General features: G+C 42.0%; 1 long non-coding RNA gene across 1 annotated transcript; it reads right to left on the reverse strand.

Annotated features, from left to right (window-relative positions):
• Positions 1–3,390: 3,390 nt before the first annotated feature.
• LOC130680940 (uncharacterized) lies at positions 3,391–25,097 on the reverse strand. The gene is made up of 3 exons (XR_008993997.1): positions 24,953–25,097; positions 21,172–21,266; positions 3,391–7,046 (listed from the first exon to the last, which is right to left on the reverse strand). It is a non-coding gene; the product is annotated as an uncharacterized LOC130680940 (long non-coding RNA).
• Between the last annotated feature and the right edge of the window lie 1,359 nt (positions 25,098–26,456).

A 26,456-nucleotide genomic window follows, 5' to 3' on the forward strand; every position in this document is an offset into this window, starting at 1 on the left:
GAGACTTTTCACAAGACAACTCAAGATTTCAAGAAGGAATCAGAAACGCCAGTCCTCTTAAAGGCTACACCCAGCGCTGACATAGTGTCACTTCCACTGTACGATATTCATCAGAGCAGTTCCACACTAGCTCAGATGCAGATTCAGGGGAAATAGATCAGTCTCTGATGGCAGAAAGGTCCAAAATTTGCAGCCGTCTTTAATGCACCACAATTGCATATTCAGACAGCAAGGGAAGAAACCAAAGCATGTTATACTTGGAGAAAGACCTTAGGTTTTGGGTTCCTGCTCTACCTCTTAACCACACAGATAAGATAATATGCTCACTCTCATCTGTACAATGGGGCCTGTAATCATCATGAAAGTGTTATCCCACACTACTGTCAAATACTGCACAAGTATGAAGGATTATTTGTGTTCCAGAGCCCTCCCTGCACATAACTTAAGAAGGCAGAATGCTCATAAGTGTAAATGCTATATATGTTTCTTGGTTCCGAGGACCACCGTCAAGCTATTAGAGACTGCTTTGACTTACATATGTATAACTCTGTTTGCAAGTTGCAACCCTAGTGGCCCTCAGGCATGTTTCACTGTACTGTTGTATCACATGAAAATCCAAATACCTGCCTGGGCCCACCACATTCCTGCCTGGCAGCAGCTGGCTGGGACTGAGTAATGGTCTTCCTCTGATGTGGAGACAGGGCCTCCTGCTTGGCCAAGTCCCCACATCTCACAAGATGCATGCGTGTACTAACACCTAGCCCACTTTACTCACATTACCTGACTGCCCCATGGGCATTTTCACTTGCAACACCTGAAGTATAACATGACCAACATTGTTAATGGGTCACGGTAAACGACAAAAACCTGCCTTCTACCACCATATCCATAGTAATTTTCAACATTTTCCCTTATATCTAATGGTGGATCCATTATGCCCAATGATCTAGGTTTTATTTGACAAATGTGATGTGCATTCAGAGCTAATGGAGTCAACAGAAAATGGGATTGGAAAATGCTGCCCCCACCTCACCTGCCACCATTCCAAGCAGCCTAGGAACTATACAGAGGCAAACCACAGGGTGGTGTGGGGTTCCTGGCAACCACCAAGTGCCTGGGTCGTGTGGGCCTCCACCATGTGTGAGATGGCAGCCCTGTCTATGATTTTCACCACAAACCTGGAATGCATGTCTTCACTTATTTGGAAAAGCTTCAGGACATTTTCCCTTCCAGATGTTAAACATTAAATGGCAGTGCTGATACAGTCAGACCAATGTGACTTTGATTTTTGTATATGCCATGATGCTGTGCTGGGGGGTCCTCGGGGGAAGGTGGGTGGGTCCTTAAAGAGATACTCACGAGCCCCTCTCCGCCCTCAGCAAGCACAACTGCTTTTAATGTCCATGAGCTGTTTTCTTTTATCATTAACTTTAGCGATAGAAAAATAACCCTTTGATATCAAAGGCAGGCCTACTAGAAATTATTATTATTATTATTATTATTAGATTAGTAATAGTGGTGGTAATAAATTGGATCGAACAAGAGTTGATGTAATGGACCCTCCCAGCCCCAAGCACAGGGCTGTCAGCTCTGCTTAACTGGCTCTCCTTTCTGCTCCGGGTTATAAGTGCTTGTATGTCTGTCTCTCTCCCCCTGGCCTTGTCAGCACCTGGAAGGCACAGGGCTCATCTTATGCAGTTTTTTACCTCCCAGCCCTTCATGGCATAAAGCACAGAGAGGTGTTTAATCCACACAGCAAATAGGATATTCAGGAAAGCCTCTATTAGAAACCTCATTGAGTTGAATTTTATAAATGACTTGCTACTCAAAGGAGGACAGGGGAGTGGGAGGGAAAAGCTCAAGGATTAGACAGTTCCCGTGCTGTTTTTGCTTTGTCTTTAAAGCATTTGTAAGGCTGGGGTCTGCATATGTTTAGCTCAGTCTACAACATGTACTACCTCTGGAGAGTAAGTCAGAAGGCCTGATAGAAATGAGTCCCACTTTGTCCCTAAGCCACGATGGGGTGGAGACACGGAAATCGTTCACGCATTGAATAAAAGTAAACCTGGGGTCTAGACATTCATTCATTCATTCATTCATTCAACAAGTGTTCATCCATCATTTGCTACGTACACTGACCTAGGCTGTGAGGATGTAATACTGAGTCCCCATGTTCTAGTGAGGAAGTCAGACAGACGATAAACAAGGCAACACCTAAGCAGGTGCCATGGCAAGTGACCCTAAGTGCTGCCAAGGAAAATAAAGCAGCTTAAAGGAATAAAGTGTGGGGGGTGTCCCTTAAGAGAGGGAGCTGAGGAAGGCCTCTCCGGAAGGGAGGGAAACCGACAGATAATGGGAGAGTGCCAGGCAGAGCGGGGAGAGTGCCTGGGAGTTTGAGGAAGGAGACCTGTGTAGTCGCCAGGCTGCCCTGAGGACTTAAGGTTTTACTCTCAGAATAAGATGGATCTTGAATGGAGGCACAAGGTTATTTAATTTACATCTTAAAAGCACCACTCTGGCTTCTGTCTGGGGGACAGGTGGAGGGAGCCTGAGGGAGAAGGGGAAGGGCAGGTAGGAGGCACTGCGTGCTCCAGACCGTATGCGATGGTGATACGGAGTCCATTCCAGATGGAGTGTCATGGTAGAGATGGCGGGATATGCTGCTCTACGTGTGTGTGTGCGTGTGCATGTGTGTGCATGTACGTGTGCATGTGTGTGTGTGTGTGTGTGTGTGTGTGCTGGGAGGGTAGGTGAGGCGAGAGACAGACAGAAGTCGAGGATGAGTGCCAGGTCGGTCTGAGCCAACCTGGAAAGTCAGTATGGGAGGTGGAAGCGTGGGCTAGGACAGGAGTTTGCCCGTGAGTCTAGGCGTCTTCCATGGAATAGATAGTAGACATGGTGGAGGCAGGTTTTACTCCCAGGCGGCATTAAAGTCAAGGTTGTCTTTATCCCTTCGTTGCCTTTGTTGAGAAACGGTGCTGCATTCTTTGCGAGGTCCTTACCTATTGCTTTAGAATCAGGGTTTCTCCCAAGCGGGACAGTCAGAACGACAGGGGAGTGTTTCCATGGCCCAGAGGCCAGGCCCTCCCCTCGTTGAGGAGGGAGGCCCCTGGCTACAGCGGGGGGGTTTGTGCAGGTCACAGAGGTGTCCAGGTGCATCCTGTGTGCATTCTGACAGAGCACTGGGGTTGCAGCGGAAAACAGGCAAACCGGTGAGGACGGGACAGTGTCTTCTCTTAGAAGGATCTCTGGTCTTGGGGTATAAGGCCTGAGTTTAAGGAAATATTATTAGGTTTATTATTATCACTATAATATACTAAGACTTACCCTAATATTAGAAGAAAATTTGGAGGAAGATGAAGAAATTGAGTATTTTTATTAAAAGTGATATTAAAGTGATTTTGTATGGGAAAGAATATTAGTTTATAATTTTACTGTTTTATATTTCATTATTATAAATACAGTAGACTATATATATTGGAATAGAGTAGAAAGTCATAATTTCTGGATATTCAGTAGTAGTTGACTAACTTTTCCAAGAGTATGAAATAACAGAGTTTTAAAAATTATGTATGTGTGTATATATGTACATATACATATGTATATATGCACACACATATTTATAAACACGCATGTATCATTGAGTCTGGAAAATAGCAGAAATAACTCAAACTCTAATCAGTCATGTAGCCTGGGCTTTTTTGTTATTTTAAAATCTAAGTAAAAATTTATCAACCACCACCCCTACCAGAAGGTTAATCTTTGCTGCGAAGCTCTGAATTACCTAATTCTACCACTAGGGGGTAGCATCCTCCATTACTTTCTTCAACCTTGAACTTTAATTTCCACCTGGATTATGGGCACATTGAATACAGAGTAATTTTGGGGGGTTGGAGAAAAAAGGAGAAGATGTGTCTTATATGCCAGCAAAGCTAGTGGGTCTTTTTATCTCTGTTTGAAAGGAAACTGATGCTCAGAGAGGTTAAGTGACCTGTGGGAGGCCACACAGCTGGAACTATGCAGAGCTGGTGCTAAAACTCAGTTCTAACTGCAGGCACCAATTTGCTAACCATTATGCTAAGGACCTCTCTGTATCCAGTGAAATTATTTCAATATACTGTTGAAGGAGTCCTAAGAGATCAGTGGCTCCAACTACTTATGGGATTGTTAAAAGGTTTTGGAAAGCTACATAGTGCTATACAGATACAAGGAGTTTTATTGGTTAAAAAAAGAAATTGTATCCTGGCTGTTCTCAATTTCCCTAGCAACATTACAAACTCCTTGAGAACAGGCAGCTCTGCCTTTCCATTTTCTTAGGGCCCTTCTGCTGGCGCACAGCAGCCAGCAGGTACCCCAGACATATTCACTAAAGTGTTCATCTGAATTTGTCCCTTCTCTGAAATGAGAGGAGCCAGAATTAATTCAGTCACACTGTATTATTAATGTTGCCGAGATTGATATCAGTGTTGAATGCCAGAGGAGCATTCCAGCTGCCTGTCCTCTTGAATAGGCAAAGGAAGGGAGATGAAACAGTTTCGAGTTTCCCCAGTGAGGCCCTGCCTAGCACTGATTCATGACTTCTGTTCAGACTCTACACCAGAGCGTGTAGCACGCTCCAGACGCAGCGTCTCATCTGTGACAACAGCTGAAGTTACTGAGTGTCCACCGGATGCCAGACACAGAGCTAAGCACTTCCCATGTCTGAACTTAGTCTTGCCCACTACTGTATCAGGCAGTAACTAACAAGCATGATCCTTATTTTACAGCTGAGATCAGAGAGGTTAAGTAACTTGCCCAAGGTCAAATAGTTGTAAGGCACAGAGCTGGATTCCAAAGCCAAAATGGTTAACCAGGACAATTTCCAACCTCTGAACATCAAAGATGAATCAATAGCATAGTACCTGACCAGCTCGCCAAACTCTGGACATCAATGAGAAGTCCAAGATCCAAAGAAATATACAACCCCATAAAAAAGCCAAAGAAGGAAGAATGGATACCACAATATTTCTCTCTCTCCCACTCTTTCTCTCCATTAGTTCACAAGATATTTCTTCAATATGAGGACAATTTGATAAATTTAGTCTAGCATATTCTGTTTGTACACCAGGACATTAAAATGGAAAGGCAGGGGATCACTCTTGCTTCGACAAATAATGAATTAAAAAGCAAGGGACATCATTTCAGTTATTGAAGTTCAAAAATATCTCAGGATGCGTTTACCATTGAGTTAGGCCTCAGCACTCTTGGGAAACAATGCCCAGGTAATTATTTTAAATGAGCATTAATTATGTCATTATTAGAAATGGGGAGGAAATGCAATTTCCTTCTGTCACTTCTTGATATCTTAACTAGAGGAATATTTGCTAGGCTATTATAACAAGCCACTGTTCGCATAATGGTGCCCAGGCAATAATACAGAGACATGTACATTTTCATATGAATATATCATGCCTAACTAATGAGATTGCTCATTTCATAACTTCAGTTCCATTTTTATTATTTCATAAAACTGGAAGTCCTTATCCATTTTATGAAAAACACCAAACCTTTGTGAAATTCATTAAATAAGCATAAAAAATTCATTAAACAAGTGAATTGCATTCAGGGCTGCTTTGATGCAAATGCCCTTTAAGCAATGTAAAACTCCATATTGATTTAACCTTTCATGTTCTGATATTTCCATGTGGATATAAAAAAAATTCTTTATTCAGGGAATGAAATTAAGTGCTGATCCCTTGATCTCCAGCTGGGCAAGATAGATTGGTCAATTTAAGTAGTTGCTGCTGATCAGCAAACAACTGAATTTAAAAGTATTAAGGCATGTCGATATTTTAAGTATTGTCACCTGCACATCAAGCAAAGGAAAAAAAAATTATTATTCCAGCTCAATTAAGTGTGTGTTTGCCGTCTAGCTGACCTTGGAAGGGCTAGCCCAGTGGGCCGTGGCTTTATGCCCTTGGAAGTTGACAAGGGCAACAGTGGCAAGATGTAAAACACCAACAATCGCCTGAATATTTTGAATTGTGTGGTCAGAGCAGCCACAAAATAATTAGCCTAGAGACACAGTTCCCCTTGGGCTGTGTCCCCTCATTAGCAGGGGGCAGCCTGTAGAACAAACACTAGTTCAGAGGAGAAAAAGGTTTGCCCTTCACCCAAGAAATGCTGCTGGGAGCCCTCATTAGACAAAAAGCATAAGACAGATTTCAAAGGACTTTAGAGGTGGATGGGCTCTTAGAGTTCATCTAGCCATTCATTCATTTATTAATTCATTGATTCAAACAATATGCCTTGGATGTCTACTTTTGGCCAAGCACTATACTTGGTGTTGGGAGAACAAAGTGTGAATAACCTATAGCTGTGGTCCCAGTCCTCCTGGCGCTCACAGACCATGAGAGGGGGTTTGCAATAAAGAAGTTGGCCTCTTTAAGAAAGAACAATTGGTCCATAGTGTTAGATGCCTCAATCAAATCTCAGCTCTGCTATTTCCTAATGGTGCTGTGTGGCTTTTAGCAAGTGATTTGATCTCTGAGTATCAGCTTCCTCATAGTACTATTTATGAGGTTATTGGACCAACTAAATGAGATGTTGCATATAAAAACCGTCAGCAAAACAGATGGCACTCTAATAGTGCTGGGAATATGGCAATCATCACTATTATCCTCATCATTACTGTTATTTCAGGCTGACCTTCTCATGTTACAAATAAAGAAACTGTGACTTGGAGAATAGAGATCACACAAACACTGGGTAGCCAGTCTTTCCCATACCAATTGAGTGGCCCCCACAGCCTCCTAAGCTGTAAGCTTTGGATTCCAGTGGGCTCCTGATTCAAACTGGCTTCTGTGACTGTAAAATCCAGAGCTGGATCTGCTGAGGTTTCAGGTGAGGCATGATCCAGGAACGCAGGGATATCACCAGAATCCACCTTCTTGCTCTTGAGTTTTCTGCTCCTTTGGTTGGTAATGATTCCAACCCCAGCATTTCCTTTCCCAGTCCCAAGATGGCTTTCAGTAGCTTGGGGAATTTCTTGTTTCTTTGTTCATGCCCTGGAGGTGAAGAAAGGAATTTTTGTCTCAGCATTCCTAGACAAAACCTAAAAACCAATATGATCAGACCGGCTGAAGTCACACACCCTCTACTACGGCTGGTAGATGGATCATGCTGATTGGCTTAACCTGGGCTCATTCACATTCCACCTTGGGCCAGGGGTGCTATCAAACTGCCCAGAATCACAAAAATCAGGGGCTGTTGGGAAAGTGGAAGGATGGTAGGAAAATGCCTTCTGAAGATGTGACCACGAATGTGCTCACACAAACTAAAAGGCCACATATTACCAGAGGGTGAGAATTCTACCATATCTCACTAGTGTTCATAGAAACAATGGCATGAGAAAGTCTAGATTCTTGTCCACATACACTGGAGAGTGAGCTCCAAAAGGGCAGAGACCACATTTGCCCTACTTCCCCCAAATCTCCCCAGGAATGGCACTGTGCATTTGGAGCCATTAAGTAGTGGTTCTGAGTGTCAGGTGGCCTGGCAGGAGTCTGAAACCCAGCCCTGCCACTTCACACGTGAACTTTCATGTGAGGTGGGAATAATTCAGGATCTATCCAGAGAGCGTTGTGAGCATCCAGTGAAGGAATATCTGTGAATCACATAAAAGAAATCCAGCAAATGGGAAGGATTCAAAAAATACCATCCACTATTATGATCAGTAGGATTGCCAGGCCCCAATCTGCACCTTCAATGATGTTTCACATTAAACGTGCTCATGCGAGGAAAGCCACCATCTCCAAAATACCTGCACTGTCTTGGCCCAGTACCTCTGTCAGGGATGTTCCCCTTCTGCTGAGCATACCACCTTCTCTGTGAACCCTTTGCTAACCCCCAGAGCTGGAAGCAATAATCCCCCTTTGCCCTACATTCCCTGATCTTTCTCCCCTCACTTTCAGAGTCCTTGTCCTTGATTTGCTGCTTACCTCTTACTTTCCTAGAGGCACTAAGAAAACATCTGAGACAACAAGTTAAATTCTGCCTATAGATCAACCCAGTTGTGCTATTTCAGCAAAAGATGTGGGGCAACAACGAGGGAACTCAATCTCTGGTGTTGGAATAGGGGTCTAGAAGCATCTAAACTTATCAGGCTCCCTTAGATGCAAAGGCTAAAACCTCCAACTCAAACTAGGTAGCAAAGAGTAGGAAAAGCAAACAGTGCTAGTATGGTTGTCACGACAGGATGGTGATGATGTTATTCATGAAAAGATGCTCACAGACTCAGAGAATATTAAGGTTTTGTAATACCGACGGACTCCAAAATGTATAGAGATGCATGCAAATAGAAGATAACACAGCATGCACCCAATAGGGCCTGCAATTCCCTAGCGATGGAGCAGACCAGCTTCCCAGGATTTACCTGATGGAGGAGGTTCCATTTGCCATTTTTCGTGGGCAATGGGCTGGGGTCAGGAAACAACCTTTAGGCCCTCATCTTCTGTGATTCTTCTGCAGCCTCTGGCCACTTCCCTGCTCACTCATACCAACACATTCCTTCCTGAATTGTGAGGTTGAGTGAGTTGAAGGTTGACTTTCCAGGACCAAGTCCTAGAAATTGAGTTCTAATCAGGTGTTTAGCTGAACTAGCTCTCAGAGGCAGGTACTATGATCTTTCTCATTCTATAGGGGAAGAAATTGAGACATACAGAGCAATGAAGTGTCTTGTTCCAGGTCAAAAGTTAGTGACCATATTTACACGATTCCATACCCCAAGCCTTCCAGCTCTAAACCGCAGTGCCCTGTTTATTGCACACGATGGAGGGAAAGGTGAAATAGCTACACACGTGAGGGACCCAGTTGCGGCTACAGCTGGTGTGCAGCTGGACAGCTGGATCTAGGGATTTACTCTCTCCTCCTCGGACTTACCCTGAGCCGATAGAATCCATTCTCTCTCACTGCAAATGAGAATCCCCCTCGGGAAGGCATTTGGCTGCGTTACAGCTCTGCAGGTCTCACCTTGTTCCATTCAGTTCTATTAGTTCTATTCAGTGCTGATCATCTGAGGTCAGTGCGGTGGGGTTCTGTAAGAACTGCTTGAGCCACGTGGCTCAAGTGGGGGGTGGAAAAACTGTTGGGAGGCACTGAACCTACAAGACCATAAATAGATATGCAAACAGTGCCAATGTCCCAGCTTCTCTGTAGAATTATGGTAAACTCAAAGATGAAATAGACATGGCAAGAATGGAATATTTTTTTAAATGATGAGGTGGAAATACTCATCAGGGTTATTTGTCATCTTTAAATCTGCCTAATGATAAGTTTCTTGCTTACTGCCAGGAAGAATAAAACTAAAGATGGGAAAGACAGAACATGTGCATACACAGCTTCTGAAGCTGGCAAAACATGCTGCAGGCAAGGCATGGCCCATAAAACAGGTTATCCACCTTGCATCTTAATAACTCCAGCATGCAAATCCCTGGACTGACATCATTGGTCACTTCTTTACCCTTAGAGGCCTGTGTGACTTTGGACAAGTCACTTCCCCTCTCTGAATTTTGGCTTCTTCCTCTGTGATTGGAGGAAAGTGAAGCTAATAAGCAGTGGTTTTAAAATTATATTCTGCTGAGGCCTTCAGCACTCTGCATGGGTCCTTGTAGGAGGAGGGCTGGGGCTCAGTGGGTGGGATTCTGAGCTCCCCATCCCCACCTTAACCAGAGCATTCTGTTTCTATGTATTTTATAATCAGAGTTCTGCAGAATATTTTGAGGGAAGAAAGAGTTCAAGGCTAAAAGAAAATGAAAACCACTCTGCCAGCTGATCTCGGAGGCCTTCCAGCTCTGGCAGCCGAAGGAGATAATTGTCTGTTTTCTAGTCCTTTGGCCCCTTCCAAATGACTTAGGCCCTGAAAAGAAACCACGCCCAGATGCCTGCCTGCATGCTGCCTTCTGGGGGGACCACATGGCTCTGTTCCCCCCATGACAAGAAAGCTCTCCCTCTGAGTGTGATACCCATTATAAAGAAAGAGCTTTCTCTCTTCGGCCGGATGTTACCCTGACACTGCCTCGTGGCAGGCATCTTCCCTTCTGCCGCACTGTATACGGTCCGTTTAGAAAACCCAGTCACTGTGGTAACATGGGGAGTAATTTTCCCTCTTGGCTAAATGGTTTCATGTTTACTTTCTTGGTGTCCATGAGATTGAAAGAGAGCTTTTAGAGGCCTGGGCAAAATGCTCTATTCGTTTGAGTTAATAACAACTGCTGACAAACACTATCTTTTCCATCTTGCTGATAAATTATGCCTTTTATGATGGACATTTGGTTGTAAAGGCCCTTGGCAGTACATGAAGGCATTTAACTTAAAACCATTATTAGATTTTAGTTTAACTCTCCCTTGATACCCCAATCCAAAAATAAGGCCTTTCAGTACCTCTGAGGTATAAGTACACGTTGTCTTAGGAGACCACCCTCACACCAAAGGCAAATACTTAAAAAATTGCTTTGTAATATTAAAAAAAGATAGCGAGAGACATGTGAGAGAACTGGGTAGGTTTTTCATGATTACTAATTTAGCAGACTCTCAGTTATGTTTTATTGATAGCTCTAAACATAAATTTGCCTTTGGTATACTTTGCTGCTAATGCCTAAAATAAGATGTGTAAGAACACATAATCCTGTGCCTACGGCTTTTCAGAATAATGTACAAAGGCTCTTTGTGGCAACCCAAGCAAGAGATATTTAAATGGAGAAGTGCATGGCTTAAGCAGCCCTTCACATTTGGGCAGAAAGAGAAGTGGCTCTGTGCTCACTAGTGTATCACTCGAAGTCCCCATGTTCATGTAGTTTTAAATACAACATTTCTTCTAGTTTATTCTTGAATTAGGAATACTGATCTCACCCACATCATATTATTTGCAATTGGAGAATCCTGTGTGTGAGGCCCCAAATTCACAGGAGGAAAATAATACATATTGCACCACTTAAGAGGGTGGTTATTTATGACTCAAGCCTGCCAAGGATACCAGCGTAATATGTATTACGAGATGCCTTTACATGCTCAGAGAAACGCAAAACTCTGCGCACAGAGCCTGTAAAAAACAATCACTTTAAAGGATTTGTTGTCAGGGTTGGTTTTTTTTTTAACTTCTTCCTTTTTAAATTAGGAGGTCCCAAGGGATAATCAAATGTATATATTTTTTCTTCCAAATACTGATGGGCTTGAATACGGTGTGAAAGACAGGAAAGCTGATTAACGGGAAATCTAATGATGCCATTATAGGCACTATTTTCTTTATAAATAAATGATCTCGATAAAATATTTTATCCATGAGGAATGCTACCGTCAAGTGTTTGATAGCATTTGTAACAGGAGATGTGGACACCGTAGCACAGTCTCCATCCTGCTGGATAATGCTGTGAGTTCACCAATGACATGCATAAAATCAAGCCAGTCAGTTTTCTCCAGCTTGCAAACTGCCAGGGATCTGGGAGACCTCAGTTTGTGGTACATCAAGGCCCTTCCAAAGGGCAAGCAGTCTCCTCTCCTGGCCCCATTTCTGCAGGTGCAATATAGGGCAGGAGTAGAGACATAAAGCCATCTCTTAGTATTATTTTAAAGGAGACAAAGTGTCTAATCGTGCGCTCTAGGCAAACACATTCTCAGAGACAGATCAGCTTAACTCCCTCCTATCCTGGAACACAAAGCATTTTAATAAAAAAAAGATTTTGGCTACTGCACAGGTCTGAATAGAGGCCTCTTTCACAGAAATATGTTCTCAAAGAGAGATAGCCAGTACCTCTGATGTTAAATCAAGCTCCAGGGCATCGCCTCCAACCCTTCTTCACTGAACTCTACCTTATACCCTGTGAGGCCACCTGGAGAGCATGGAAGAGACCTCCTTTCTCTTCTCCTCCCAGACAAGGCTTGCCTTCCCGGCACCGCATGTCAGTAGCAGGCTCCTGTTTCAAGCACTAGGCTTTTCTCACCCAGGAATCATGAGCTATTGTCAGCACCTTTCTTTGGGAGCTTCTTGAAGCTACTCACAGGCTGAGTGAGAGGGAGCATGAGTTGCAGGGGCACTGGGTGCTTTGCCTCATTGTAATAAATGTTTCCTGTGCTCCTACTGTGTGCAAAGTGGGCTTCTGGCCCTCAAGCAGTTCCAAGAGAGAGCAGTGTGAAACTGAAGCACTGGGTTCAAAGAAGAAGATAAAATAGACTGAATGTAGGACCATTCATTTATTCACTGATTTTTAAAGTGCCTACTACTAAGTGCCACACAGTTTTCTTATGGGATGTCACAACAATGAATGAATGTGATTCCTATTTTCATATAAATGTAACAATCGAGGGCTGTGAGAAAAAAAGGGAAATTCTTAAGCAGACCCTTCTTGCGGAAAGCCCAGTGTTATTTGGAAGGAGTCTTGAAAAGTCACTGGGGTGCAGGGTATCCCTCTGAGAAGGGTCAAGAAAAAAATATGCTAAACTCTGCATTTAAGAGAGTGTCCTTTTAACAAAAGGGCCCTTTGTTTGCTGGACACAGATTTGGAGGCTTAAGGCTAAATAGTTCTTTCCGTTTGTCAGGGAAGAAATAGAGTGGCTGGGGAGGAGGAAAGAAGACAGAACAAGAAGGGAACAAGAAGGTAGGCTGGAGCCAGGTCCCTTCTGTGGCCCATGAATAGATTATGCAAGTTCATAACTGTAACAAGTATTAACTTTGGCTGATCTTTAGAATCCCCTTGGGGGCAGATCCAGGACAGGGAGAGCAGAGTGAGGTGCCCAGGATGCAGTATTTAAGGAGGCATCACTCTCAGGGTCCTGCAAGCTTAGAGTCAGCACCTGACAGTAGGTGCCCCCATGAATTTTGCAAACTAGGCAGCTCCTTGGCCTTATCCTAGGCCCACCCTGGTTCTGATTTCACTGGTCTAGGGATGGACCTAGGCATTAACAAAGGAGATCGTGTATCTAAAATGCTTGTAACATTGTTAAGTGCTTGATAAATACCAATTAGTACTAGGAATAGTACTAATAGTAACAGCAGCAATGGAAGAAAATACTCCAGGCTTCCTTTCATAATATTCAGTGTAGCTTGTTTACATACAGTACACTACCTGGATTTAAGCCAGACTGAGCTAATCTTCACACGTGCTTTGTACTTCTCACATCTTAAACATGATTATATTCTTCTACCTGCAATGTTCTTCACTGCGGGTGCACCCCCAAATCTTCTCTGACCTAGAAGTCTTCTCTGAAATGCTACCAGGTCCAAAAAAACCAAGTGATGACATCAATGAAATCAATTCCCCATTTCTCTGTGTATCTACAGCACTTTGATGATTTATCACAGGATCATACATTGTCTTGTTTTGGAGTTAATTATGTCTGTCTCTCCTGCATGACTTTAGGCTTTCTGACAGCAAACCTCGCATATGTTCATCTCTGTTCTTCCCCAGCGGACCCAGCCCCACTGCCTAATCAGGGATGGCAAAAATAAAAACCTGGGGTGTGAGCCAGATCTGGCCATTTGTAGTCTTCTTAGAGCACTTAATTGAAAAGGTTTGTGAGGCAAAAAATGGGAAAGGGCCACCCTCAGAGCAGGCTCTAGAATGTTTGCTAATTTCAGGTTTAAAACTCCATATTTGAAACAAAACAAAACAAAAAAAACAATGCCACATTTCTCTAATATGTCTAATTGTTCTCTCCTATTCTCATGGCAGCCCTGTACTTTTTATTCTCCACTTTACAGAAGAGCTAAAATGGCTGGACTGAAATCACTCAGCTAGCAAGCAGCAGAACCCAAACTTGAATACAAACCGCCTGCCTCTAAACTCGAGGCTGCCTTTACTTCGGGATATGAATTGTCTAACTGACATCATAGCCCCTGAGTTTATATTTTCATGCACCATGGAAATTCACTTCAATTATGCAAATTGGAATATTTGTTTCAAACACAGGAAAGTACACTATAGCCAAAAGTGTACGTGCACATGTACATGCATACACATAACAGAGAGACATAAAATCAAGGAACTTGCTTTTAGTTCTTGCCTGATGTAATTTCCTACTATAATTCTCAATGTGGGTAAGTGAGCATGTACCATTGTTATTGCTATAATAACATATCATCAGGTCATAATTTAATGACTGCTTTACTCAGTACAAAATGAAGACAATATTTCTAGTAGAGTAGTCTTGGCTGGGGAATAAAGGTGTTCTGCTAACTCCAATTTTCTGGTTAGTTTAAAGTGACTGTGTGGAATACTATACAGCCATGAGGAACAATAAGCTAAAGCTATATAGAACAGTGTGGACAGGTCATAAAAACAGAATGCTTCATGAGAAAAGTAGGAAAGAGAGAAAATTTTCAGTACAATCCAACTTACATAAATTAAAAACACATACACAAAACCACACTACATATTTTACATATATCACCCATACGCTTATCACGGGAAGGGAGGAAAAATGGGAATCAAGAAAAGGGGGGTCTCATTCAAACAATGATAATAACTGGCTAAGAACTGAAAAATATGAGTAACATAATTTCAGGACAAAGGTCTGAAATTTAGTAATTAAAAATAAATTAATTAAATGAAATGGAACTTTCTGTGGGAACCAAAGTGGCTTCAAAATATGTAGTACTTCATATATCATAGAGAAGACAAGTAGTGACTCTACAGCATCTTACTATGCTGATGGACAGTGACTGTAACGGGGTATGTGGGGGGGACTTGATAATAGGGGAGAATGCAGTAACCACAATGTTGCTCGTGTGAAACCTGAGCATAAGACTGTATATCAATGATACCTTAATAAAAAATTGTATATATTGCTTCTGTTACCATCAAAAGTGCTTTCCACCAAAAGCAACTTATTATGGAAAATAATTTTCCCTGCCTGCTATTACATACATACATACATACATACATACATATGAAGCACATTCTTTGGTTCAAGTGTTGGGAATACAGAATCATGTAGAATCTCAAGGAATGCAAGAACTGCTGGTATTCATTGAACTCTGCTCATGGTATGTTACATGTAGCACAATTATTCTTGTAACGTGATAGTAATTATCATCTCCCTTTTAAAGATAAGGAATCAAAGGATAACAGAGGTCAAGAATTTCACCCAAAGGCACAGCTAAAAAGTGGCAATGCTGGATGGAATTCAGACTCACATCCCTCGGTCCATGAAGCACAAGTTCTTTCCCTGGAATCACACTGTGTACAATCTGGTATTGGGGCAAAGTGGGAGTGGAGGTATAAAACATATATTGTCATCTTATATTTTTTCTGTGTAATTACTGTAAACACTGTATGGACTCTGAGCTCCTGGAGGGCACACACACCAATTCTCATTCATCCCTACAGTGGCAGTGTTCAGCACGATGCCTGAGTTCACATTCTTACCAAATGAAAAATGTAACTAACAACACCAAAAGTAGAAGTGTCCATTGCTGGCTGAACTTTCTGCTTAACAGCTTTCCAAATAGGGCAGATTTTATTGTATTTATCCTATTGCATATAAAATAGGAAGGTACATAGACAGCCACAGAAATTGGCACTTAATGGGTGTCACATGGAACAATAAACCCTGTACCAGCAGAAGATTCTCACCCTCTTCCCGGAGTTGGAGACTATGTGGGTCTCCGGGAAGTGGGTTCTTCTATTTAAATAGAAAGGTCTGAATCTGGTTTTCACATCCAGCTTCTGAATCACCATCATTACCACCATCACCATCACCAGCACACCACTACCATTATTACCATCACTATTGCCACCATTCATCTGGCATATTCTCTGCACCAGACCCTGAGCTAAGCATTTTACATACAGCACTTCTTTTAACAGCCTTATAAGTTAAGGTTATTATTTATCTTACACTATAAATAAACAAAGTAAGACTCAGAGAAATTACTTGTCTGAGATCACAGAGGTAGAAAGCAATAGAATATTATATTATTTGGAGTAGGTTAGAACATGCTGCAGTTACAAACATCTTCTAAATCTCCCAAATCTCAAAGGCTTGATTTTTTGCAAAGGTAGGTACAAGTCTACAGACCTGAGAATCTCAAGGCCAATCATCCTCCATACCATGACTCAGAGATCAGTGGCTTTTCTATGTCAGCATGAAGCCTGCACACTTACAGAGGCAAGGGAAGAAAATAGTGGGCATCCCACACAGAGACTTCCATTGCCTCATTCTTGAAGTGACTCACATTAATCATATTTCTGTTGTCCACACTAGTAACATACTAACTAAAAGGAGGCTTGGGAGTGTTCTCTCCACTGTGCCCAGGAAAGAAAGGAGAAGTGAATATAGGTGAGCATTAGAAAAAATCTATAAATAGAGACTCTGATGGCCTCTGCATGCATTATGAAGGTTAATTTGACTTCTTAAGCACTTCCATGGAAGGTGGAGAGGATCATCACGTGCTATGCCTTGATTCTGTATTCAGACCTGTACCAGATCACTTTCACTCATTACCATTTAACCCTTGCAGTAACACCATGAGATAGGCACTATTGTCCCCATTGCATGATTAAGGAAACTGAAGCTCAGAGAGGAAAGGTGACTTTAAAAACAAGGGCCCAAAGCCACGTTTTCTACCTCCCAAACCTGCCTCCAGCAAGATCACAAAATAGTCGCATTCACTCACTTTTTACTTTACAAAATGCTTTCAAATATGTTTTGGATTTTGCATTCATGAAAGTCCTATGAGATTGGTAAGAATATCCCTATTCCTATTAGACTGGTAGGAATGCCTTCATTTCACAGGTGAGGTGCCAAAGCTCGACAAGTTTAAGTACATCACCCAAGAGATCATGAAGCCAAGTCCATCCATGCACAGAAAGGAAACATCCTCAAGACAAAGAGCATCAGGACTAGGAGAATGAAAGGTAGTAGGCCTCCCAACCTCATCCTGGCAGCCCAGGCCCTGGGAGGAAAGAAGGCAAGAGAAATTCCAACCCTTACTGAGTTCATGCTCTTAAACACTTACAAAAGCTTTAAGATCCAGACAAAATCCAGGCCTAAGTGCAAAGGTTACTGGAGTCGGGATTTTATTGCCAGATGTAAATCCATCTTTTCTAAGACCTGTTCCAGGTCCCTCGTGCCTCACTTGAAATATTTCACGTGCACTGAATGGATTTGTTGGCTCCCTGTTGCCTCCATAAATTATGAAGTCCAAATTTCTTAGGGCCTGGATCCAGCAGGCGTGGCTCTAACTGCCCTGCTCCGAGCACTGAATGGAGGACAGCTCTGCCTCATTCAGGGGAATGCCCTGATTTACCCTTTAATTAAATATTTGGGATCAGTGGGGGAGTGCTGTTTGGCCCCCAACCCTCAGTGCCCGAGTTTGAAGCATCAACCACACCATTCTGTGGCTATAGCTGATTGGTCCAGCCACACTAGACCTAAAATGGACCAATCAGTTATCTCCCCCAACTCAGGAATATGGCACTTACTAAAAGGTGCCTAGCTGTTGGAGGCCAAGACATTAATGGCAGCCCCCTGGGGAGAAAGCCCTCAAGCCAAACCTATTCTTGAGATCTCTGGATAGGGCCCCCAAGGTGGGATGTCAAATTCATTCTTTCATCCGATTGTCCTTTTACCTTTTTGTTACACTTAACTGAGCTAGGGTCCATCTGTTGCAGCAACCAAAAGAATCTGGACTGTTATCTGGGTTAACTGACCCACCTTCAAGATAAAAACACATCTTCAGTCTTCCCACCACCCATGACCTGCCTTTCTGTATTTCTTCCCAAAACTCAGCAATTTCACCTACTTTCTTTTAAAGCCCCCACAGAATGGCATAACTGGGTGGCTGGGACAGGAAAGAAGCTAAGAGTAGTTATCTTGGCAAGGGTTAGATTTCTAGGAGATGCTATCTCATCAGTATTGCTAGAAAGCAGAGCTGCTAACCAGAAACTCAGTGGGATGTAACACCCTTCTTGATCTGCCCTCAACCTCCTTTTTGGCCCATCCCATCCACTCCTCCCATTTATCCTACCATTGTGGTCCCCAAATAGCTCACTCCATGGCTCTGCATGTGCTATTTCCTCTCTTCCTGGGAGTGCCCTCTCCTCCTTCTCTCATTAAAAACCCAACTTATCTGTCAGAGACAGATCACTTCTTGATTTTCTCCTCATAGCTGAAAGGCACAATTAGTTAAGATTAGTTACTCTCATTGCCCTTTATGTTTATCCTTCCTCATTATACTTAATGTTTTGTATTATTACTATCTGATTTATTTCATGGCCCCCATTGGTAGTTGTTATCTAAATACCTCTTCCTTCACAGGATTAATGCCACCAAATTAGCTATCATGTGCCTCTGTAGGAAGAGGATCTCTGGGTTTGTTTCTTTTGTTTTAGTCACTCCTAAAATAAGAGGTGCAGCCTCATGGTATAAAAATCAGTAAAAATCTAGTTTTTAAATATTGAACCAAAATGTATCATCAGTGCTCCCCTGTGAGCCTTCCTGGCCCTGCATATAACTAAAGGGGAGAGGGTACAGGGTGGACTGAGGGAGAGTGGGAGACAAGGAGCTGCATACAGGGAATGCTAACTAAGAAGAAAAGAAGGCCAGCCTCAGCAGGTTCTCCTTTTGCTGTTAGCCAGCTTTTGTGTGGACACAAATCCTTTTAGAACATGGTCCTCCATCAAGAGTGCTTCTTGAAATGTGCCAAGGACATTAAGAGAAAAATATACTGATCCCCTCCATATTGAGAAATACTACATGGGTGTCAAAAAGGAGGGCTATTGATGCACATATTAGAGAAATGTAAAAGAAACTTGTTAAGAGACTGGAATGACACTCACTTATATAAAATAGTGAACACTTCTGAGTGCTTACCATGTATCAGGAACAGTTCTATGTGCTTTACATAGTAATTTATTAAATTGTTAGAAGAAGCCTGTATGGTAGGCTTATTATCCCCATTTTACCAATGGGGAAATTGGAAAACAGGAACTAGGAAACTTGTTCAGGATAACACTATTAGTAAGGAGTGGAGCCACTATGTAGGCAGCCTGTATATCATGCTAGACTATATAGGCTGCTTGTATCTAGACTCTCAGCCACCATGCTATACTGGTCATTAATTATGTGCATGTGTAGAGAGAGAGAGATTGGGAGACTGTATATATAGCTTCTACTTACATAGCTTGTATTAACATAGAAAATTTCTGGAAGGCAGCCAAGAAACTGTTAGGAGTCCATGCCTCTGGAGAGTGAGCATGAAAGAATCAGATGACTTATTTGTCTCTTTGCACCCCCACTACACTGTCTCAGGAATTTATTCAGCTGTAAATAATAGAAAACCCAATTAACAGAGACTTAAACAAAACCAGTTTAGTTGTCTGACATAACCAGAAGTCCAGAGATAGAGGTTTCTTGGCTCCCTGATACCAGGGTTACTTGCGTACAATTACCTGGGCCTTATGCCCACAGAAATTCCCCGTCCTTGGTTTATTTTTTTCCTCCATAGCATTTATCTTCACCTAAGATCTCTATATTTCATTTGTTGTACCTTGTTTGTTGTCTGTCTTCTGCTCTAGAAAGTCAGCTCTGTGAGGGTGGGGACTTTGTTCTGTTCACAGCTGTCTCCCAGCACCTTAGAATCCTCCCTGTACATAGGGAGGGCTCAATAAACACTGGCTGAACTAATGAATAAATGAATGCTTCCACTTCAGTCATCATGTCAATGTTCACAACTCAAAGGAGCAGGGCAGTGCCACCCCTGCCTCATCATCTTATCAGAACAATGCATGCTTTCCCTGAGTCCTCCACACAGATTTCCTCTAAGTCTTATTAGCCAGAATTTGTGCACATGGCATGCTTGTCTCCTCAGAGCAAAAGATGCTAGAAAGCCAGGTGTCTATGCCTGCACATGGCCTTCCAGACAACATCAGGATGTGCTTAGCCAGGAAGAAGCAGGGAGTGGGTATCAGTTAGACAATCAGTCATATCTCCCACAGGTCGCTTGGCTTTTGACCATATGCACTTTCTACTTTTATTTTATATTTTCCTTGTATGCAGATGTCTAGGTCCCAGTGTAGTCTTCCTCAGAATCTCAGCGGGTGAGTCTGGACATGTGTGCTCATTAAAACTGTGCAAAAGATTTTGATGCACCATCCATGAAAGAACTTTCCAGAGAGTCTGCACTTATAGGTAACAGAAGAGTTTTAGAGTCCTGGAAAAGGAAATGTAGTCTGACTCCTATAAAGATGTAAACCTAAGGGGCCTTTGTAGATCACTGGGCTCAAACCCTCCATTTTGCAGGTAAGTACACTGAGGCTCCCAGAGGGGAAGAGACTTGCCCAAGGCCTCCGAGGCAATCAGTGGCAGGGCCGGGTTGCGGTCCAGCATTGTCTCTCAAGCCACTGCTTTGCTTTGCTCCCTTCAGCTCTTGGCTGCCTTATTCTCCATCAAGTGTTTACAGCCAGGGGCAGGACCCTCCCATTACTCACATGTAACTTTTACAGAGAAACACCCAAGTATCAATTTTCCCTTCCCCTGTTTAACTGCATAATCTAGAGTAATAAATTAGTCCCAAAGCAAAAAGATGCCCTTAATCCCCACACTGCTTTTCCATATCCCTGTGGTGTTTATAATGTAGAAGGGGTTTTAGTGGTTAATATCCACTCTCAGGCTTCCCCTTTACATATGTATAAATTTATATTTCATAATTATAGTTGCAGATTTCCCTCTGCTCTGCCCCTGCCCTTGAGCTGGAGAGTGACACAGGAAATGGTTTATGTCCTCCAGTCTACACTGACAGTCTAATCCCGCTCGTGTATTTCATGCTCTCTGTCGAGTCCATTTTCTCTTGGCTACGAGAGATGCTGTGCCCAGTTCTCCCATCTCCGCAGACTCAAAGCAGCATGTGCCTGGAGCAAACATCAGTGCCCCCCTCCAAAAGATGCCAGCTTTTGGGCACAGTTTCAGAAATGCAAGCAAAGAGACCCACATCAAGTTTCTCTTGGAGGATTTATTACTGTTGATTAAATGCCTCGTGCTAGCATCATGCCTGTGTGATTGCTGTGAACATTGCTAACTTTCTTTTCTGAATTCATGGTTAGAGCAACCCTGAACATCCAGGAAGCAAAAGCATGTCTGGCTTTAAAAATGCCAAGGGAAACCCAGTAGCAAAAACAAAATGAAAGAATAAGATGTTACCTTCTCAGAGATGGGAAGAGCTGTTGGGCTACCTCCAAAGCTTGTATGGAACTCCAATGTAGGACTTTATGCTCTCTTGCAAAAGTTACCAGGCCCTGTAAGAAGACCACACAGCAATTCAAAGACCCAATGGTTTGCAAGTTGTCTCCAATGCCTGTTCTGCGATCTGAGCTGGTGGCATAGTCCTTCTGAACCCCAGTTGCTTATCTGCAAAAAGAGGGCAAGAGAAACCTACCTATTTAACCTTCAGAGTGGCTGGGAGAAGAAAAGAGAGCAAGTTATGAATATGTAATACATGTAGCAGGTAATGTGGGTAGATTCGAAACAAAATTCCAGCCCAGCTATGCTCCTCGCCCCATTCTCATCAACCAATATTTATGAGAGAGATTTTCCTAGTCATTTCAACATTATATATAGTCCTAGTCATCAGTCAAAGGCAAATGTGAAAAGTATCAACTGAGAACCCAAAGTCGTAGTGTCAAAGGGACCAAAACATCTCTTTGGTGGCCCCAATTTCTTCATTTCTAAGCAAATATTTGGTATTGTGTAGGCATAGAAGGGAAGAGGAAGTCAACCACATGACAGGACAGGAGCAGAGCACCTCCGATTAACTGCGTATTAGCTGAAGTGTTTCTTTCTTGAAAATGCATCATCTTGACAATTAAGCATTTACTCTGAAACCAGAGTTTTCAGAAAGTGTTATTTTCCCAACACTTTGAAGCCAGCAGCTTGAGCCCAAACCCCAGATTTTCAGTACTAGTTCTATTTCACAAGTTAAGATCTCTCAGGCTCCAACTTCTGTAAAATGAAACAAATTGTACTTAGTTTCAGGTAGACATTATAGGGATGATAGTGAACCATAAACACCACAGGACAGAGATTCTAACTGTCTTGCTGATCAGTAAATCCACAGCTACTAATTCAGTGCTTGGGGAAGGAATGAACGAAGAACATGAAAAGGGCTTAACTTCATGCCCAGGGTTTTATAAGCATTCAGCAAGCATTAGGCTACTTTCCCAAATTATTGTGGTGCTGGATAGGTGATTCCAAGACAATTTCAAAATATTTAATCCATTAGAATGTAGCCTGCATGGGGGCAGGCACATGTTTTGTTCAGTGCTGAATCCTTGCTTCCCAGAACCATGCCCAACATCTAGCAGTCACTTAGTAAATGTCAGTTGAGTGAATGATATGGATCGTTCTTCCCAGATAGGCTGCATGCTACTTGAAGAGAAGAGACAGCACCCTCAGATTCTCTTGTACCTTCACTGACACCTTGTAATGTGTGCACAAAAAAAAAATATTCCAGCATTCATAGTAGGTTAGGACCTTGGACATCAGGGGTGCAAGATTGCTTAGAACCACCACAGTCTGCTGATAACAAACAAGTATGATGGGGGCCATACAATAGTTTTGACTCCAGAGTAACAGAATCATTTCTGTTGCCCATGAAACTCTTCCTGCTGACAGAATTCAACAGAAAATTGCAGTAGAATATACTCTGAAATTCCAGAACCTCTGTCACCATGAAAAATGTCATGGAAGGGGATTTTTCTTAGAAAACAGTAACATGCAAAAGTAATCAGTGCTGGAAGCCTCCAAGATAGATGGAGAGAACAAGAGGAACAGATCCGATAGCCCTGGTTTTATGAATAGACTATTCCACCACCCCACTCATTTGTAAGACCCTCCTGAGATCTTTTTTTACAGCAGGTTATGAATCATCTTCATGATATCTTTAAATGGATGATCAATACTATATTTTCCCATAAAATGTTTGGTTTGAAATCCGATTTTAAGTGCATTAGAGTTTTTGTGCACTGAACGGGTGAATGCCGTAATAAATTGTCATCAAATATGAAAGAAATATAGCATAGATTAATTGCTGTATTTATTTATGAGTCTATAAAATACCTTGTGAAAGTCCTGGCACATTTTTGGGATGCCAATTTGAACCTTCAGGAAAGTTAAAAGCATTAAAAGAGACTACAAGGAGATTTATTATCAGACTGTTTTTAATTGCAGATCCAAGCAGACATGCAGGTATTAGAATGGCTCTGCCCCTAATGGGCATGTCTCATGTGTTCCTCTTTTTCTTTCCCTTTAAAAATGATATACTTCCCACATTTTTATTGATTTGTGAAGATTTGTGGTAAATTACTGGGGTCAGCATGTGACATCACAAACGGTCCCCACTTCCGTAAAGCAGTGGGGCCCAAGTGGCACAAAAAAGAAGGCTCCTGGCTAGTTCAAATGCTCAGCTTTGAAAGTAGGAGAAACCACAGTAAAAAAGAATGCTGAGGGAATAAAACAAAAATATAGATGATTCGAAGCTGTTTATATTTTAATTGAAGCCTTTAAGTCTATGACAGTGCGATTCTTTAGGGGGAAGAATGACAGAATATTGTCCTTATAAACTGCCTGTTAGCTGTGCTTCAGTCAGAAAGCTATTTGCAAAAATGCACAGTCCTTAGCTGTAGTCAGTCAGGACCCCCGCAACTCCCACTCCCATTTGCCTAGGCCATGATTCTGTTCCCTGAGTATATGCTCAAGACCACTCCTAGGCCCTGTCACAAGGAGGAAAAAGGGCCAGGCATCTGATCTCAGAGAGTTCTTCTAAGTTATCCCTTTAACATCTTTATTTCTTCATTGCATTTCTTTCTCAAAACCTTTGACTCCAAAACCTGTTCTCTGGTTCCCAAATCCATGCATCTGTTGTTTACTTTCAATTTTAATTCCTTGAAAACACATGAGATGTCCTGAGCTTATCATTAGAAAGATGTCACAGAAATTAAAATAATCAAGAATTTCTATACATAAAAACAGCTTTGTAAGTGAGAAGTCAATGCACCAACCCCATTAGTCTACTGATGCAAAACCACAGATTAAAAAGTATGTATCTCTTCCTGAGAATAGTCACTAACTACATTCCATTAATTGTTCAACCAGTGTAGATCTATAGACTTAATCTTGGCTGGATATTTTAGTAGTTCTTTTTTTTTTGGTGCTGTGTTTATTCTTTTATATGCTTGTCAGTCATAGCTGGGTCTGCTTGCCATTTTCCGTTTTTAGCTAATAATCCAGAACAAATGTCTAAAGCTATAAAATAATTACATAATCTCTTTTAGAAAATAGGTTGATATAAAAGCATGTAATAGAGACACTGAATTGTGTGATTACAGAGGCATCCCTTTAGATTTTAGATATTTTCTCTGCTAAACTACACAACATCATCCCCACGGCACTAAATGGGAATTCTCTGAGTCCAGTTGGAATAAGCAACATCTCTGGGCTGTGTCTGGCTTGATATGTGTTTGAAATATGGTCTTGTGGAAATAACCAGAGTCAAGAGGTCTGGCTTCTGATGCTTCCACTGTCACCTAGTGGGTTATGTGATCTTGGATTTGTTTGTGACCTCTCCAACTTCCTTACCCTGAGTCTTAAATAAGATAAAGCAGAGATATTTAGGGTAGCTCCCAAACATGCTACAAATGCAAAGGATTTTATTATTAACAAGCTCATTTTTAACTCTAATCAGGTTTGTACCTAGTTTGCTGACATATTTGGATCTCTGCATCCAGTCTCATTTTTTTACTTTATCCCAAAGTTCATTCTGTTTTTCCTTTTGCCATTTTCTTGACAAGCCACATCAACACCCTCAGCTGGGAATTATTGCCTTCTTATTTTCCCCTCTTGATGCCAGAGTTGCTGTTGACAACATGTATTCAGGAAGGCAGGGGCTCACTGCATTTCACAATCAGATGCCACGCACACTACTTACGTCAAAACAATTAGTGTTCATTTCGGCTTTACTCAGGGAGACCTGCGGTGACTGATCAGTATAAATTATAGATGCATCTGTCCAGATGCACTTGTTCATTCATGCATAGATTTGAGGAAATTTCATTCTTCTCAGTTCAAAACCAGTCACTAAAAAAAAAAAAATATCCGTACTTAAAAAATATAATTTAGCACATGTTCATCTATGTCATGATGCTCATATACTCATACATTCCATCTATGATTTGAAGCATCTGAAATTGGTTTGAGGCATTTCTGGGTTGTTATACACCCCCACAATAAAATCTGCTTGCCTTTATAAATCATTAAGAAATGATGGATATTAACCCAAAATAATGCAACATGATTTGTTTTCCTTTTTTTTTTTTTTTTTTTTGTGATAGTAGTAGTACCTGCATTCACATTTATTGTCAAAGACACAAACCTGTCTCTGCCTGCTCAGGACTTTTAATGCATTTATAGGAAGGCGAAGCAAGATGATCTTCAAATAAGCAATATAGGTTAGTACTCTCCCTGTTCCAAATAGGCCTTTGCTTACTTTGTTTCATCTTTGTTTTAATAAGCAGCTAGAGGAAATTTCAGGGCATGTCGCATTATACAACAAAAGGATCTGTGTTATTTGTATAAAATAGGTGGAATGACTCCCTTAAATATAATGGAGAGGTATTTGATACCTCTGTATTTGATAGGTTTACTTACTTGCTTCAATAAAATTCATGTACGTGTATACAATTGGGCATTTCCCCCAAAGCCAAATTAATCAGCACTAAACAAAGCAATGAAGAGGGCCAGGATGGTAGCGAAGCTCACAGTGCTCTGTTGCGGGAGTGGGCGCCTGACAACAGTCGGGATGAGAGCCAATTCCACGGCAGCTTCGCTGAAGCAGACTCTTCCACAAACAACTTCTTTTGACCTGAGGTTTCTGCCGGAGGTTGATTCTGGTTTAGCCCTCTGGCTTTGTTTTGTTATAAGGGTCCCAAAATAATAGGAGGAGTAGGCACACTTCCTAAGAACCATTTTTGGGGAGACTTCATAAATGCTCGGGGTGGTGACAATCAAATGTCAGCGGCACAGGGGAGTTTTACTGTGGGTGCAGCCTTTCCCTAGGAAAGAAATGTTAAATCAAGGTCTCCCATGCCTGCAAATGGCAGCCTTCCTCCCAGGAAGACATGCTGGTACCCTAAAGCGCTTTGAAGACAATAGAAGAGACTTCAGCATAAAACCTGCTCTTGTTTGCTTTTTCTACATGAGAAAAAAAAACGCTGAGGTATCTTCGTAGCCCTACCTCCCAATTTACTTCACCACTGTTCCTCCTCTCTTCTTTTTCCTCTGAAAAATCTTGTTGCTTTTCTCTAATCCTAGAGAGCAAAAGACAAGAGGTAGGCCTGGAGGCCCTGCACACAACATTGACACTGTGGAGGTCTTATAAATCAGCTAAAAATCAATACATTCTATATGGTAGTTTCTCCTTTGCAACCAGATCG

The sequence above is a fragment of the Manis pentadactyla genome, chromosome 15 (assembly GCF_030020395.1).
Source record: "Manis pentadactyla isolate mManPen7 chromosome 15, mManPen7.hap1, whole genome shotgun sequence".
Lineage (NCBI taxonomy): Eukaryota > Metazoa > Chordata > Mammalia > Pholidota > Manidae > Manis > Manis pentadactyla.